The sequence below is a fragment of the Myotis davidii genome, unplaced genomic scaffold (genome assembly GCF_000327345.1).
Source record: "Myotis davidii unplaced genomic scaffold, ASM32734v1 scaffold72, whole genome shotgun sequence".
NCBI lineage: Eukaryota > Metazoa > Chordata > Mammalia > Chiroptera > Vespertilionidae > Myotis > Myotis davidii.
The window spans coordinates 6,961,598-6,965,926 of record NW_006284618.1 but is presented as its reverse complement, the minus strand read 5'-3'; positions in this window follow the sequence as shown (position 1 = coordinate 6,965,926).

Genomic DNA, 4,329 nt, shown 5'->3' with positions numbered 1-4,329 from the left:
CGGAATAATAATTCCCCAGGCAGTGAAAGTGCAGGAATAAAAGTACTTACCCTCCAGCCGGTGATTTTTTTGGGGACTTTTTATTTACTCTACTGAGCTTTCTTATTTGCTCAGGGCTGCGTTTGATGAAGTATTGTTTAAACAGCGGAGAGCAGAATGGATGGAGGGCGGCGGGGAGAGGGAGGAACTTTAACCAGGTGGCGGGGCCGCCCCGCTTGACGGTGGACAGCCGTGCGGTTTATCAATTATTTCTCCACGATACAAAAAAAAAAATAGAAAAGAAAAAAGAAAAAAAAAAGAAAAGAAAAGAAAAGACAAAACCAAGTGGCTCCGTGAAGAGGTGGAGGGTGTCATTTAGAGCCGGCTCCGCGCAGTCATTCAGCCTAAATGGGTCGCCTGTGACAGGCGAGAAGTGAGCTTGGGGAGCATTGTCCCTGGGCCTCCTCCCTAATGCACCGATAAATGGCCCGGCGAGGGGGCGGGGCGGGGGGCCGGGGCTGGCGGCCGCGATTCAAAGAGACCTTCAAGGTGTGTGCCCCTCACGTAATTGGAGAGGAAGCTGCCTTCCCGGCCGATTCCCTGCCTTTTACTGGTTTTAACAAGCATGATGCTTTCAATAATGCTTTGAGTACCATCTCTTTATCCGCCTCTCCCTTTTTAAAGCTGCTTCAACGCCACTCTTCCTGCCGCTAATGTCTGAAAAACTTCTCCCTTTAATCATTCCCGGAGGCGGCGGCAAACAAGCGGCCCTTTCCCCGCGGCAATTACGGGTGGGGAAGGGGCTGCGGGAAGGCAGGGTGGCGGCCGGTGGGTGAGGGGAGCTGGTGCCCGGCCAAGCCTGGGGACATGACAAGGGAACTCCTGTCAGGGGAGGGAGAGGGGTCGGTTTTTAAAAATATACATATTTTTATTGATTTCAGAGAGGAAGGGAGAGAGAGAGAGAAACGTCAATGATGAGAGGGAATCATGGATGGGCTGCCTCCTGCACGCCCCCCACTGGGGATGGAGCCCACAACCCGGGCCTGTGCCCTGATGGGGACTCCAACCGTGACCTCCTGGTTCCTAGTTTGACGCTCAGCCCCTGAGCCAGGCCGGCCAGGCCCTTCGCTCCCTTCTCCCTCCTCCTCCTCCTCCTCTCCCTCCTTGTCCCCTTCTTGGGTTCCCGCTTTCGAGTCTCCATAAAAGGGCTGACAGGTGCCGCTGGGAAACGGGGCTTCATTTTTTCCTCCAGAAAAATGGCACCGGTTTCCTGTAATGAGTGCCCGGCTCTCCTCTCTAAAAGGGTTTTATTACCGATGCCCGGGGTCCTGCGTGTCAGACATTTATCTTCCAGCGAAGCAGGAACAAAGAGGGAGGCCGCCTGCGCGCTGCACCGAGTGTCTGCGGGGCCGCCTGGCGCTTAGGTGGCCGCGGCCGTGACACCCTCTCCACAGGGTCACTTCGGGCCGCCGCTAACGGATGAGCTTCCACGGTCCAAATAGTTTGTGCGACGGACCCGAAACACGGTGATGGGTCTTATCCATCAGTGGGTTTTACAGGCCCGCGTTCCCGTGCAGCGTGTTCCGGGGAAACCGCGCACAGGAGAGGCGCCCCGAACGCCGCAGATGCCCCACGTGCGTGCCCTTCACCCAGGGCCGCAGGCGGCTCCACGGGCCACCAGTTGAGCATTTTCCAAGAACCAGGTCACTGCAGGCCGGGCCGGGAGTGTCCTTGTTTCAGGCCTGAGTCTCCGTCGCCGTAACTGGGCGTCTCACGGTGGCGCCCGTCGGAGGCCCTTGGCCAGCACGTGGCGATGCGCCACGGGAGGAGGGCAGAGCTCAGCTCCGGGGGGACGGACCTGATTGTGAATCTTTGCGATGGTAGAGTCCACACAGGGGCTCCGTGACCTCAGCTCCTGCCCGCAGGTTGGAAGGGCTTTGGAAGTGGCCTCGGCCCCGAGTGAAGCTGCCCGAGGAGACCCCTGCTCCTGGGGGGCCCTTTCTGTGACTTTCCCGTGTCCCTGCTGAATCCGGTTCTGGCCGGGGCTCCTCGTTTATGCAGGGTTTTCACTTTTGTTTCTCTGATAAAAAATACAAGCCCGGCCGGCGTGGCTCAGGGATTGAGCATCCACGTAGCAGCCAGGAGGTCAGGGTTCGATTCCCGGTCAGGCCACAGGCCCGGGTTGCAGGCTCGATCCCCAGTGTGGGGGGTGCAGGAGGCAGCCGACACATGGTTCTCTCTCATCATTGATGTTTCTCTCTCTCCCCCTTTCCCTTTCTCTCTGAAATCAATAAAAATATATTAAAAAATATACAAGGTTCATTATTGAAAATGTGAAATCTACAGACAAGTACAGAGAAGATGAGAACCCTCCCTCCCTTGGGGCCACCCTCTGCCCGCACTTGGGGTGTTTTCTGCCTCCTGCACACGAGCTTACACATTTCGAGGTACTTGGTACAATTTTATTGCTTTTAAAAACAATTCTCTAAGCCAAGCGTGTCAACCTCAAAGGCGAACACAGGCCAAGTAAACAAGGTTTAAGTGGATGTGGCCACAAAAAAACCCAAAGCTTCCATTTTCATAGAAACGTAGGTTTATTGCGATAGAGACATGCTGAATACAAAGGGCTGAAATAAATGAGTCACCGTTCACATAAAATAATAGAACATTTTAATAAGAATTACTATTTTTTTTTCTTGAACATTAACTTACCAGACACTGAATAACTGCATGAGTTAATAAGCGTAATGCAAATAAACCTATTTTTCTTGTTCTCCAGAGGCGAAATATTTCCTGTCGTGCACACCAAACACGTCAGTCCAAGACTAACAACGTGGCCATTGGCTGCTGAAATATTCGCTGCTGGTGTTAGCGGAGAGAACTGGTGTGCCTGTGTGTAAGGTATGTAAGGAAAATGAATGCAACACAATGACAGCCAGCCGTCATTAGCGAGCGTTGTAGTTTGTTATTAATAATTATGTATAACAGGATATTGTAAAAATTAAGTTCTTAAATTTTTATTAAAGCGTTTCTTATGTACCGTTACATTGGCTGGGCCACAAAAGTGTTCGTTGTGGGCCGCATGCGGCCCGCGGGCCATGAGTTTGACATGCTGGTGCTAAGCATGGTTTGATAAGCCATAGTGTATTTAGGCATTTCTTTCGTGTCGAGTGTTTAAATAGTTTTCATATTTTGTTGTTATTAACAATGGGGGCCCGGCTGAGGGGCCACCTGAAACAGCCCTAATGTAATGCCCTCCTGACTGGACACTTCCTGCTCTCCACACATCTTCTCTCCTCCCAAGAACAGCATGAGGCCTCGGTGCCCTTGGATGTTACCTCTCGCACGGGCGCCCTTTCTAACCTTCCCTATGGAGCAGGTAAACTCCTATTCATCCTTCAAAACCCGGCTGAAGCAGCCCCTCCCGTTTGAATTCTGGATTCTCTCCCTCCCTGGGGTCAGCCCCACTCCTCTCTGTGTCAGCTCTCCCGTAGGCAAGATCGCCGAATGGGAGTGAGCGGATCTCTGGTCTGTCTCTGCTGGTTTGTAGACGCACGGGACGTGCCTGAGTCCGAGCTTAGTGCGTAGCTCCGCCACCTGCCTCCACGACTCTGACTGCCCTCAGCTGCCGCGGCCCCTGGCGGCCTGGACCTTGCAGGCTTCTGAGCTGTGCCCGTCAGACAAGCCGGTCACTTAGGGCCACGGCTCGGGTGCTTAGAGGACTAACCAGGCCTCTCGGCTCCCAGGACTCTTCCTTGATTTCCGCTTTGGGCGTGAAGACCTTTCCCCCTCCCCGCTGCCGCTGGCTGCTGTCAGAGCTCATGCCCGCGTTTGTGCTGAAAACTCCCGATTGGATATTTCTTTCCTGCATTTAATGAGCCTGACGAGGTGTCATTTAGACCCGGGTTTCTCTTTGTGCTGTGAAAAATGTGATGCTGGAGTGACCTGTGAATGAGATAATTGCCTGCGACCCTGCTCACGGCCCCACGAGTGGTTTTCCCGGCTTGTCTCACGTGATGAACGCTGTACAGAGCGGGGCGCCCGGAGCCGGGCGTAGACTCGCCCCAGTGAGCTGCGTGGAAGGGAAATGGAACCAGTTGTTCCAAACCAGCCACAGGCGGCAGCTCGGCGGCCTGGCTGAGGCCTGGTGGCGCTGAGAGCGCATGTCAGTCACAGGGCCCGGTGATGCTGGCACGGCTGGTCTTTGCACAGGAATCGTCCGGAACTGGATACTTGCCGTAATCGGTCATTAATTACCGCTCATTATCAGGAAGGGGTGTTGTCCTCATTCTGAATAGACACATCATGCTAATTACAGGCAAACACAGACCTGCAGAGCTCAGAGCTTTT